General features: G+C 45.5%; 1 protein-coding gene across 5 annotated transcripts in view; it reads left to right on the top strand.

Moving 5' to 3' along the window:
* Window positions 1-6,738: 6,738 nt before the first annotated feature.
* The window catches only part of lingo2b (leucine rich repeat and Ig domain containing 2b), a 22,595-nt gene continuing 15,441 nt past the window's right edge, over window positions 6,739-13,892 (top strand). Inside the window, exons 1-2 of one of the 5 annotated variants that reach the window (XM_029138716.3) lie at window positions 6,739-7,052; window positions 7,248-7,332. The gene's annotated coding sequence lies outside the window, so the exon portion shown is untranslated. Of the gene's footprint in view, window positions 7,053-7,244; window positions 7,333-7,363; window positions 7,823-8,671 lie in introns of those variants that run through there. The other 4 variants (XM_055505929.1, XM_029138715.3, XM_055505930.1 and 1 more) reach the window with 4 other exon arrangements.

Genomic DNA, 13,892 nt, shown 5'->3' with positions numbered 1-13,892 from the left:
TCATTTACCAGGTTTTGGTAGGGAAATGATTTCATTACACTGGGCCGCCTGCTATTACACAGGGTCACTGGGTTTTGATGGTCTCTCCCGACCAACTCGCCTCCTACACTGTGAAGCGAATGGGAGATGTTCGAACGTGTTGGAGGTCACTGTGCACTTGACCAGTGCCTGCTTCACTAAACAGATTTTACTCTTAATCTAGTAAAAAGCCAACTTTGTCCTTCTGTCAGTCAGAGACTAATTTAAGGTAATAACTATACATACGTATAAGTGGATATAACTCATCCTGCATTTAATTCTGTTTGAGTTTACTGTAACTGTAAGTGTGAATGTACAGTAGTGTGTTGTTTTAGATGGGTTCTTAAAGCCTCAGACCATTTTAATCACACATGCTAATTAGTGTCTGACACAAGTTACAGGCGAGCACAAGCAAAGTAAACTTAATAATAAAGTCTTTAAATTAAAATATAAACCAGGCAAAACCTGAGACGGGTCAATGCAGCCACATGACTTGATTTCACATTTGATCTCATATTTGATCAGGTCACTGAGGTCGCCAGAATGTCACCCAGATATTCTACTGCTCTTGTCTGACTTTGAAACAAGTAAATTGGAGCAAGAGCTGGTGCCTCCGCGCCTCTGATCTGTGCATCATGTGGACAGGACTCACAGTGGGAGGGTTGAAACATAGTGTAGAGAGGCACAGTGTCTGTCTATGGACTGTGGTCTATGATTGGCCAGAGCCAATTAAGTCATTGGCCCTTTATGACATCACAAGGGGGAGAAATCCTGAGCCCACTGTTCTGTGTGTGATGTTTGCATAATAGCTTTAATCTGCTCAGAAAAGAATAAAGCCCTGTTGGTCTTTCTGCTAGGCTAGGCTAAGCTAAGCTAAGATAAGCCAAGCTAAGCTAATCACATGTTAACCGTAGTGCTATTATCAGACTATTAGATTACTAACTCAACAGTGGTGCAGTATTATTTCATAGGGCTATGAATAAGTGAATTTCCTAAAATGTCAAACTATTTCTTAAACAAGGTCTTCATAGTGACATTTAGCGGTTAGTTTACATTATTGGGCCATTACTAAATGTCAAATAACATTTGACTTTTTACTTTCAAATCCTATCAAATGAGCCACACCATAGCCAACATCCCTGCGTTGTGTATTTAACTCGGAGCATGACCTTTAAACAGATTTCACTGTGGAGATACACAACCTGACTCAGCTTGTGGACACCAGCAACCACCGCGGCGGAGCGAATCAGCTCGAGGCGCTGCTGCTCGTTTAAGGGCAAGCTGTCACACAAGCTGACATCTCAGGCGAAGCCGCCGTGGTCCACGGGACACGGGACGACCAGGAGGCCGGCGCCGCCATCAGCCGGGGACAACGCAGCTCCGCGGAGGGCAGACGATCCTGCGGAAGGTGGAGGCTTTACGTAACGCGCTCAACGTGCACAGCTGCAGCAGGAGAAGAAGTCACACAAAGCATCTGAACCCTGTTATTACCATGTAGAGACCGGTCCAGTGTCACGTGGGCTGGATCAGACTCAGAACACCTGATCTGATGAAGTCAAGGAGGCCTTTGAGGTGGAGCGACTGGTGTGTGTGTGTGTGTGTGGTGTGTGTGTTTGTGTGTGTGTGTGTGTGTGTGTGTGTGTGTGTGTGTGTGTGTGTGTGTGTGTGTGTGTGTGTGTGTGTGTGTGTGTGTGTGTGTGTGTGTGTGTGTTTGTGTGTGGTTCATCAAGCGTGATGTTAGCCAGATGCTTGTGACCCCGAGGATCCACTGCCACAAGTCTGTGGGGAGTCATGCTGAGAGGAGGGACTCGCTTTGCCTCTCATCTTTATTAGACCCAGTCATTACTGAAACTGGAACTTGTTCATTATTTAATTATTTAATTATATTGCTATCACTCTCCCATTTTTAACAAGAACCGTTAAAAAGGGTCGGGTGCATACAAAAATAACTTGCCGGGTTTGTTTGTCTTGCTCATGCTCATTTTTCTATAATGCTGGGGAGGGAGGTTGAAGCAAACAGATTGGTATTAAGATTCAGAACAAATTAGATCATTGCAAAAATGACTTTTGCTTCATAAGGCATAATTACTGTCATCTACTTCTGGCTGCGTGTGCACCTCATTTATGAAAAGCCTGCCAGTCGCAAATTACGTTTACAGTCTCCTCTTGTGACCTTTTAGACAGATTAAAAAAAAAAAGAAATTGGAAATGTCACATACCCTATGTTTTAATCACAGAGGATATTAATACAGTGGAATAATGGTTTGTGTTTATCCATCCAAAATGTCAAAATAGTTGCTAATATTCGTATCCGTTCCCTCTCTGTCACTATTTGCCCTCAGCCAAGAAAATATCCAGTTCATTTGGAGAAAAGTCTGCCGTGATGGAACTCAACTCAAACTACCGCAGCAGAAAAATAAATCATGTAATATTAGTAATATTTCTGCAGCTATAAATAACTTATACCTTTAAAATAACAGGTGGTTCACCAGCAACACATGAATTCAACACTGTAGAGCTTTTTTTTGGCAAAAGCAGCATATTTAAATTTAGTCGCTGACGGTTTGAATGAATGTTGTAATGGTAATTTTGAATATTGCTTTGCTATTAATATGATTTTTTTTATAGTACAATGAATAATAACAACTTCAGACAGAAAAAAAATCATCTGGATCTTGTTTTAACATAAAATCAATAAAGTGTTGATATCAACCATTCCAAAATGAACCTTTTTGGACTATTTGTCTTCATTGTCATAATGTTGCAAGTGAAGTTTTACAAACTACTACTCTATTAGGTCTTTAATCCCAGAGTCCAGTTTGGTTAACATTTTTGGAAATAATGTGATTATTATGTTATTATTATGATTGCGTTTGTACCAGCTACTAGAACACTGATTAGAAAAACTGAGCAGTTCTTTCCTGTTTAAACTGACGTGATGAGTTGCAGAGTTGTTTCTCAGCAGAACAAGTGTCAGAGCTTTTCAGAGTAAATCTTCTGTTATTTAAACTTTGGGGCCTTGTTCAAGCTTTGCCTGTCAAATCAAAGGATTGTGTTGAAAAGCCCTAATGGGGGATTAATTCCTTCCATTTATTGGGATTGTTTTGTTCCTGTTTATTAAAAAAAAACTAAAAGCTGCTTCAGTAAAGCCCAGTCTATTAAATGCAATGCTTTTACAGAGCCTGAAAATTTGACACAAGTGAATGCAATTAACGTTGATTTACAAAAGCTGAGGAGGACAATGGATCAAACCGAGACATGAAATATTTGATGTTAACGTCATTAATAATGAAAGTGAATAATGGAGCAGTGAATGGCGTAAGCGGCTATAGACATTTTGGGTTTCTTCATCAGCCTGTCTGCCACGCTGTGTGTGTTCCTCTTTGGTCTCTGGTTCTGTCCTGACTGCTGCTATTTTGGTCCCTCTCAGTCCAGCGTGTCATGCGGTGCAGGCAGGGAGTGGTAAGCCAGTCTCTCACCACAGGGAAAGAAATGGAGTGTTAGGTTGTCTTGCCAGAAGCCCCACAGAGACGTTAGCCCCACAGGTACATGCTAATGAAGACAGGGGAATCAATATTCCTGCCATCCTCCCCCCAGCACCACACACACACACACACACACTTTCTATTTCTGTACTTTTAGAGACCTTTCACTGGCGACACGTTGTCCTCATTTCCACCCTGAAAGGGTGAAATACGACCTCCATTATGCTGATAATATTCATTCATTAGTGTTTATCCAGTGCTTTCTTGGTGACCCCACTTTGCTTTAAAGGTCCCCTATTAAGCTTTTAAGGCTAAAAGCATATTGGACCTGAATATCTCAATAAGGTGTCTGTAAATCTTCATGCTGAATGCGAATCGTCTCCCTGGTCGTTTTAGTACCTAAGCTTCATTCCCTCAAACAGGAGACCCACGCCTCTTTGCTGAAGTGCCCATGACGTAGGGGAGGTCAGGTCTCAGCATCCTTCTTGTCGTCGTGGTAACGTACGCCAAACTCTGTCTCACAGAGAGGTGCCATCAAAAGCATTGCAAATGCAGGAAACAGACACGGAACTATCAGAACGACACAATATAAAAACTCCTGCTAGAAGTAGAACAAGGCGAACAGCATGCAATGTGACAGATAAAAGTACGATACGAGAAGAAGCACAACTCAGGAAATGGCCAGAACTGGAGTGCGAATGAAGAAAACATTTAATTAATTATATTGATTAATACAGCAACAAATTGGCAAATGTCATGTGATTATGACCCAGAATCCAGCTGCAGCAGAAAAAAACAGGAAGTGTGACATCAGAGTGGGCGTGGCCACGGTCAGCAACAGAAAACAAGAACAAACCAAAATGTGTGTGTCGACCTGCACCCTAGAGACGTATAGAGCACCAGGACGCCTAAAGGATGGATAGCAGGACCTTTAACTGGATTTATTGGTAAACAGGACCCAGATAATGATCCATAAATAGCATCTGACAGACTAGAATGGTGTTTGTCCACTGACTCTCCTCTTTAATGCTGTTCTTTTAGGCAGTTCACTCCGTCTCCATGTTCCCAAGTTGCAGTGGTCAGTACTTTACCTACAGAACCACAGTTGGCTGAATTAAAGCATAGAACTGAATTCAAGCATTTAGCGTACAGACTGATAGCGTGGGGAGCAGCCCAGTAATGCTATTGTACAGTTTGGACCAGAACCTACAAACAGTGAAATACTACGAGTGTCATCACTAGTGCCCTTTCACTGGCCTGCTCCTCTGTCCTCTGTGCTGCAGAACCTGGCTGCTGGGTGAGGACCAACACCTGTCAGCTTCTGCAGTAAAACCTCCTCTAACCCTCATTTCTATCACTATCATCGCCTTCCGCACCTGTAGCATCCATGTGGTTCACAGCGGATGCTCCAGTGTAAGTGAACGTGATGTGGCATGGCAAAGTCTAATCAAAGGCAATTAAATGCAGTTTATTAATATTTGACTTTGAGCTTGACTTTACTTCCGTGGTAGTTGTATGTTCTGTGCTGTGATGTTGAGTGATGATGAATGTAATGCATATTTAAAGGTGGAGCTCTGTGTGATCTGTTGACCCTGTCGCCTTCTTGGCCCACACAGACCTTCTCCAGACCTTCATGGACGTACCCAGTAGTTCATCATATGAGCATTCAATCCATAAACCAGGCTCATGCACTCATCTACAACCCACGGGCAGGTTTCCACCATCTGGCCATTCAGTGCAGTGTAGCCATAAAGAGACACAGGCTAAAATCACAGCATTTCATACAGATCGAGATCCAAAGATTCTATTTTAAGGCTTATTATGAACACGGTCTCCAAGTTTCGTCTCCAAAATAATAAAAATAAACTTAGCTTCATGTGATCATTAAATACTTTGCTGTTTTTTTTTGAGCACAGCTGGTTCTCGCAAGAATAAGAAAACCCTGTCACACGTGTCGCATGTCTTCATTCAGTGGAGGCTCCCCAGAGACGTAGTTACAGGGGAAAGTGTGCCAGAGATAAAAAGTGAGGGAAGAAACGAACGGAAGTTTTTTTTTGTGTGAGTAATAAAGATAAGAGAAGACGAATGGATAAAAGCTGATCTCAAGTCACACGGAGCAAAAGTCGCACAGAGCGAAGAAGAGAAGAAGAAACAACAACAAAGGATGTGGAGGAAGAAACAAAATGGATTCCGGGGGCGCTCCTCTCTTTTTGCCCCTTGCTAGGAGCTGCTGTGAGCTGGTAATAACAGACTGATTAACTTGGAAGACTGGAGCCCCATCATCCCAGTGGCAAGCCAGAAGAATTATGGGGCGGATCTTCCGGCAAATCTTTCAAAATAAATCCTCGTTGTATATTATTGTGTGAAATAAGAAATCATAGTCATCTTGTTATGAAGTTAAGCTGACAGAGATGCTGCTCTTTAGATGAAAGCCTGACACCCAGATCCTCCAGACGTAAAGATTGGCTGAGGGTTTAACCGATACCAGATATTGACCTTTCCCTAAAACCCACATAAGCTGATCTTGAGTCAGTGCAGCGCACCTCTGATATAATGACTCGTTTGTTCTAAAACATTGATCGAAGAGTTGATCAATACTGGTAGTCGACGAGAAGCCTGTGAGTTGATGCTAATGTGACATTTGATCTCCTTCCACTGATGCTTGTCTTGCTTTGCGTCACAGTTGTCTATAAAACGAATGATATCAGTGCAGTGACACCATCACAACTGGATTTGAACCAGTCCAGCATCTGATAGGAACAGCCCTGACGTCGTCATTGGCCACAATACATGGTCAAATAGAAATGTAATCATTAAACATGAATGACAATAAGAGCAAAGAAATGAATGAAATTATAATAATAATAAAATAGTAGAAGTGGAATAAAATACAACAGACAACTGTACATTTCATTTGGCTGTTGTTTAAAACCAAGGAAAAACTGGACCTGCAGAATATTTTTTTGCAATAAATGATTACTTGCAGAAATGCATCATTATTTCCTATACAATAAAGTCCCCCAGCTGTAATTTTAGACAGCTTTTGTAATGATTAGTCATGTTATTATTAGGAAGTCATTGTTTCTGTTATTATGTCAATTTTACTTCAGGCTTTTACTCTGAAGGAAAAAAGAGTCCAGTCTGTCTGTAGCTACAGCTGCTGGCTTGATGCCTCCCTCCCTCTCTCTCTCTCTCTCTCTCTCTCTCTCTCTCTCTCTCTCTCCGCTCTGTCTGCCTTCCTCGCTCTACCCTCCACCATCTAGCGTGGTTGCCGATGCTTCGTTACACCTGGAGCTGCTGTCAGGAAGGATGAGCCGCCTGATTACCAGGGAGAAAAGCGCGTAGAAGAAAGAGAAGAAAGCGCAGATTCTTATGAGGGATTTTTTTTTTAATGGCAGACAGTGAATGGGGGAGCTCAGGGAGAGGATTGCATTAACAGTCTGTGCAAGTGTGTGAGTGTGTGTTAGTCACAGAGTGTGTGCCGCGGACTCCCACTCAGTGATGTAAATCGTGAAGGTGGATTTTGGCATGTGGAGGAGCAGGTGAAAGGTAAGACTCATCACACTTCATCAAACCTGACTAGATCTGACTGCCTTCCACTTTGCTATACATACCCCCCTATGTATTTGGACTTCCTGTTGTTTCAATCTGTTGCCAAGATGAGTGAAAAAAATCTCTCCCTGCACGACTCAACTGGCCGCTAACTCAGAAGACGCAGATATTGACACTGGGTTTCATCAGCAGACTAGAGGCGTCGTCCCCGTGCGGGCGCGAGGTGCGAGGCTGTTGGGGAAGTCGTTCGCTAACTAACAACGAAAGAAGTGCTGAGGTTGGTGGCAACGAATGAGAGCCCGTCCCCGGTTCAGGAAGGATGGAGGTGTGCATGCTGTGTTTGAGTCAGGGCGGATGACGACAGTCCCAACCTCCAGGACCATGGAATGAGAACGGAATATTAGAAATGAGACGAAATGAAGCAACATTAGTGTCATTAATATTTCGCTGGAGGTGTGTGTGTGTGTGTGTGTGTGTGTGTGTGTGTGTGTGTGTGTGTGTGTGTGTGTGTGTGTGTGTGTGTGTGTGTGTGTGTGTGTGTGTGTGTGTGTGTGTGTGTGTGTGTGTGTGAGGCTGGGGTGTGGTGACGCCTGTGGATTTATTTTCACTTGAAGAGTGTTGCAGCAGCAGCAGCAGCAGAGACTGCATCTGCTCGCTGTGTGACAGGATGACACCGACAGACTTCACAAGGTGGATGAAACCCTCCCTTAGCTGCACAGCGGGGGATGACACATGCACCGTATGAAGTTGCCGGCTGGCGCTCTGCTGTGAGTCAAAGTGGCCCCGCAGCACATAAACACAGTCAGGTGTTGTTGTTTTTTTTACTTTATCTTATTTTCTGTAAGCCCTCCCAACAAAGAGTGGACCGGGGGTTTCGAAGGAAAGCCCCTCACTTTACACACTTTCATCCTGACCTTAAGTAGGCGAAACAGGGCTGAATTATAAATGAGTTTAGCTCCAGCCAAGGGACTCGGCTACTGTCTCATGTCTGACTTCCGCTCCTATTAATTGAGCGGAGCACGGCAGCGGTAATTGTGTGCAAATTCAATCTGGTCGGTCTTATCGCCACAAACTTTGGGCGGAAATTGGCCTCATACGCGATTGTAAGTCCTGTGTGCATACATAAAGAGGCGCTCCGGAACAGGAGCCTGCTGAGCGGCGCCAAATGAAATATGTGTGTGAACGTGTGTTTTTTCAAAAGTCGGAGAATCTGAGAGCGCCAGCGGCCGCCGGCCCCGTTGTCTCCGAGCGCGAGGGATGCTAATGGAGGAGGGAGAGGATACAGGCGTTACCGCTGCAACGCGGAGAGACGGAGGAGAGAGAGAGAGAAAGAGAGTGTGTGTGTGTGTGTGTGTGTGTGTGAGGCGTTTCCATGGCAACCTGTCAGGGGTGTGTTTGGTCCCTGGAGACGGTGAGGAACGGAGGGGAGGAGAGAGATGAGAGGCGAGGAGAAAACTATCCCTCGTTAAGGGTGTGAGGGGGATGGGAGAGGAGATAATGGAGGGAGAGGGTGAGGCGGGTCTCCCCCGTTTTCCTGCTCTGTGTGTGTGTGTGTGTGTGTGGGGGGGGGGGGGGGGGGGGGGGGGGGGGGTCGTCCTGTCTCCTCCGCCTCCTCCGTTCGCTTGGAAGTAACTCGCAGGGCTTTCGTCATGCTTGTGGAGGTTTCACGGTTCTGATCAAGTGCATGAAAACGCTCACGTGTTTGTATTGGCTTGAGGGCACGAAGCATTTTCCACCAACTCTGCTCACACTTGCTCCAATTTCACACCTTGATGATGTATCACTAGACTTAACTCAGATCGTAACCTCCACAGCCCAATACTCAACCCATGAGTTCCCATGGATGTGAATAGCGAATGTTTCAGCAACAGGTGGATGAATAAATAGGAGATTATGGATTAGAGCAACAGTCTCTGAACTGCAGTGTTTAGATTAATGGAGGAGGATTTGAGCATATAATGAATTTCCTCATGAGTTTCAGTGAACTTCTTTTAACTTATCGCCCTCCACCTGTCCACCGCTCCTGTAAGTCATTCATCGTGTTCACAGCACAAAAGCCTCCGTGCTGTCAGCGAACGCACGTGATCAAACCCCAGGAGTCGCGTTTATGGCACTTTTAAGCATCAAGTCTCGTCCCGAGTGGTGAAACATAACCTCTCGTCGAGATTTTTCCTGAAGATGAATGAGCGGCATCGGTGGGAGCTCAGATCTCAGCTCCGGAGAAAGGCAGCATGTGAAGGTGCAGCTGGCGGGGCTTTTACGTAACAAGATTGGATGAAGGGAAAAGTGGCTGCAACAAGTGGAGACAAAAGAGAAGTCCCTTCAATGCAATGATGCAAAGCGGTTCAGCTGCAGGTTGAGACCACTTGTTAGCTGCAATCATAAAAGCTCTTTGAGAGGATTCTCAAAATAGTCACAAAGCTGGGCGTGGTTCAGGACACGAGGGAGGAGGAAGGCGAAACGGCTAAAACATGGGTCCAAAATTGCTTATTTCAACTCTCAATATTCATTTATGCTCTTTTTTAATTCATTAAACGTAGCTGTTATGTAAAGGAGGCAGCTCATTGTTTAAATTACAATCCACGAAACAGGGAACACAAAGGACACACACACACACACACACACACACACACACACACACACACACACACACACACACACACACACACAAGCAAACAAAGCCGCAGAAATAGAACCCTGTGTCAACATGGGACTGAAATAATCCCACTCAGTTACAGCAGACGCTCCTTCAACCCGCTGCTCTTATTCTCGGCGCAGGTTCGGCCGAAGCCAGACAGGACAGCGAAGATCGCTCCAGATGTAGCAACACATTAGCGATGCAGCGGCTTGTGGCGCGCTCGGTTGTTATTGGAGACGGATTTTTAGTTTGACAGGGAAGACGAGGCTGGTCTGTGGGGCCCTTTGCTGGAGTGTGATTAGCATTGCAGATGCAGGTTTCTGTAGGCGTCAGTTTCAACAAACTCAAGGTTCCCGTGTCTCCAGTGCATGATTAAAATGTAACAGTGGTGCGTGGGAAATTCACAAGAGCAGAATTATTCTCCAACACTCAAAGAGCCTATTTTCTGCTCAGGTGTGTTGCACCTCCCTCCTCCCGCACTGCACACTTTGTTTTTGTGCGCGGGCTCAGCCCAGCGACCCACCGGGGGCTCTCTAACAACGGAGCCAAACCCCAAACGAGAGCTACCAAAAGCCGTTATTTTCTGCAGATGCCCTGAATCGAGAATGAACGTGTGAATGTGAAAGTCAGCTGGATTTCCTAGAGAAACGCTGGAGACACAGGGACACAGTGGAAACGAGAACACGGAACCTGTGAGAGATTAATGATCAGCGCAGACTGTAAATTCTAATAGATCACAACAATAACATCATAATATGTACAGTAATGCAGTGGAATGAAAGCAGGTTGTGCTGCTACTCGTGCTGCTAGCGGACAGTAACACAGTAATAAGTACATCATCAGACGCATTCATTACTTTAGACAACAGTGACAAGCAGATCATAATAAAAACATAGTGTAGTGGGCATTTCAGAAAATCAATAGTGCGTTGTTTCAGCCCACACACACACACACACACACACACACACACACACACACACACACACACACACACACACACACACACACACACAGCCAGAGCTGGTTGATGCTAATAGAGGATGAGTTGCATCAGCTGAGATCTGCTGTATTGTTGCCACGTCCGCCTTATTCATCTGTTTATTCAGGACACCGTCGACGTCTGGTCCTGCAGCCGCCGCAGTTACGCGCCGCATTAATACCTAATGAGCTTATTTGCTGGCGTTATTGTAAGCGCAGAGGCAACCGCTAACGACGCCTTCAAGGTGCCAGAAGTCTAAATGTTTACGAGTGTCTGTCACCGCCGCCGTTTGACGAAGCCGTTTAACTCCCAGCGATGTCAAGAGCACATAATAGCAAACATCCTTCACGCGGAGGAATAGGAACGGGACGCAGCCGCCGGGGCCTGAACACGCCGACTCAGAGGGAGGCTGACATTAGCTGTGCCTCACAAACCCAGGTCTAGATCACTTAGAAGCACTTCCAGTGAAAAAGCACCTGGCTGGCCTTTTTAAAGTCACACGTTGGTGCGGTTTGAGCAGGATACTTTCTGTCCCCTCTGAAGTGAATCTTCAGTCCCCGACAGCGCCGGCGGCTAACGAGGCGCTTCAGCACTTTGGATCTCCTGAGAGGCTAATAACCCCAAAATGTGATCATTTTAGGACAACTTCACTGCACGTCGGCGCCTGGTTTCACTCACTTTGACTCACAGAGCAAAGTTGGCTTTCAAGCTGCACAAGCTCTGGTAAAACATATAGTAAACCTGTAGTATATCTATGTATAAAGTATGTAAGAAAAATTAAACACATTATATATACAATCAATAGATTCACACAGATCACAGATCTCTCTGACCAGTTAGGCGACCCGTTGACCCCAGTAGCACCACCCCCCCAGTTCCAGTTTACGTTGGTCGCACGCTCAGCCAGAACGAGAGCAATGCATGAGAGCAAAATAGGTACCACACAGAGCAGGTGGTAGAAATGAAAGGCCCGGGGGGTTGATGAAAGTAAAATAAAAGGCAGCGGTGATGAGCAGGGAAAGGTTATAACGACCGTGGTGGATTGGATAACGGGGCAGAAACGATGCCAGGAGTCAACAGGGAGGCATCGCGGATGTCACTTAAAGTGCACCAACCGTACAAAGTAGAATAAAGTAAACCTGAGACGGAAAATAAAAGCCGGCGCGGTGGCGCGTGAGTGGGAGCGTGGTGGGATGTTCTGACTTAAAAGGATGAAGGTAAGACGAATCAGAACCCGTCCTCAGTCTGAAGAAGTGTTAAACTAAGCGTCTGCAGGGCTCCGTGATTGTTTTCATTTCATGTGCAGCAATAAAGATAAATGACAAATTACCAGCTACTGTGTATACATAGTAAAACCTTTGATTGCCCCGTGAACTGAGGCGAAGGCGACAGCTCCAGTTATCATGCTGCATAAAACCTTTACTACTGGCCCAATAAAACCCTGCTATGAAGCTGGGTTTGTTAGGCTCCGTGTAATAGACGGCAGCAGGCGATAGGCCGACACAAATCAAACTGATTTCCTGACATCGTAGGCCCGCTAATAAAGCGGTCCGCTGATCACCTGTCGAGGAATGCTGCCCCCTGTTGTAGATTTCAAAATAAACGTTATCCCGCTTTAAATGGTAGCAGGATGCCATGCTTTGCTGGAGAGCCCGGTAACGGCAGGTTGTTTGTTCAGGTGGGGATCACAGCAACGCTTGCAGGGAACACCTGCTACGCCGCCGTAACAAACCTGTCAGTGGGAGCCGTGCTCTTAATGCACTCGCCCCTTCATCATTATAAAGCACTCCGACCGACGCGCACAAAGGCCATTAAAGTGACAGAGCGGCACCAGGCCCGCGTGCTGCCGCTCGCGGAGCCCGTGGCCTCTCAGCTGCCCCGCTGCATGGACGCCTGATCCTCGCTCCTTGCCGTGGGGCCCGTGCAGTTGGTGGGCGGCCAAAGCCTCAGCTTCAGTGGCTTTTCAGGATGACAGCAGCGGCGGCAGCACGTGTCCTGCAACAGCTGTGTCCTTCCACGCTGCTGCCGCCCTGAGCATGTGACGCCAGCCCACAGACCTGCTTCTCCGCGGCTTATTATAACGCTGGGCATTGTGTAAAATGAATAATACAACACAATGTAAGGATCTGCACGTTGTAGTTAGTACAAAAACCGCCGCCTGTTGATTGGTCTACATCTTTCTGGGTGCTGATTAGCTGCAGGAATGGTTCATATAACATGGCTTGGTACAATTTATATGGAACCAATAGATTGGAAGCATATTTTAATAGTTAAGTTGGCAAAACGTTGACAATTAACCTTATAAAGGTAAATGACCAGGTTATTGTTAGTCTCCTGTGTGTTTATTATTAGTCTGTGACATAGTCTTAATTTTAACAAACACTTGTTCTTAGCATGTGGAGCTGCCTGTGCTAATGACTGAGAGACCTGAGGCACCATTCGGCTTGGGAGCCTGCGCATTACTGTGGGCAAGTTGCCAGTGACTTCGGAGGAAGGTTTTCTACTCCTGGTTTATCTCCAAACAGAGGGAGTTGTAATAAATCCTAGTTAATGGCTCTGACTCTGATGTACATACTGTAGGTCTGCACCGATGGCGGCTGCTTGCCTGAATGAATACATCAAGATGCTGGAGACAGCCACCGATGACTGTTCACCAATACATTTCACGTTCTCTGACTGAGCGGAAAACTTTACAGTGTAAGACAGGAGGGGGAGAGAGTGACAAAGAGCAACAGAAGCTGGCGCATTTAAATTCCCTTCACCCTCACTGTGTGAAATCTGAGCAGCAGACATCTGAAAAGCTCAGCAAATAAAGCCTGGAAATGGTTGTACGGCTCCGTGAAACTGCCACAGACGTGGAAAAGCCAACACTGAGCATCAGAGTGCAGAAGAAACATTTCTTGGCTCAAACGGAAGCTTGTTTAAAAATGACTCAAATGAGTTTATTCGTTCTCAGGCAAAATCCAACATCTGTAAACACCAACATCATTTTAGGAAGAACGGGGAAATTTGGAGTTTTGTAAATGGTTTGTTGCAGCCTCCTGTTGATGAGACGCTGCCATACATAAACATGAGCTCCACTAATTCAGTGTTCAGTCGTGTTTGCCAGAATCACATTCCCTCTAACGCTGTAGGAAAACAACAACAACAGCAGCAGCAACTACTATAACAACAACAACAACAACAGCAAAACAACAACAACAACAACGAAACGTAATTG

This window comes from Betta splendens, chromosome 22 (genome assembly GCF_900634795.4).
Source record: "Betta splendens chromosome 22, fBetSpl5.4, whole genome shotgun sequence".
Taxonomy (NCBI): Eukaryota; Metazoa; Chordata; class Actinopteri; order Anabantiformes; family Osphronemidae; genus Betta; species Betta splendens.
Note: the sequence above shows the minus strand (reverse complement) of the source record. Positions and strands in the feature narration are given on the sequence as shown.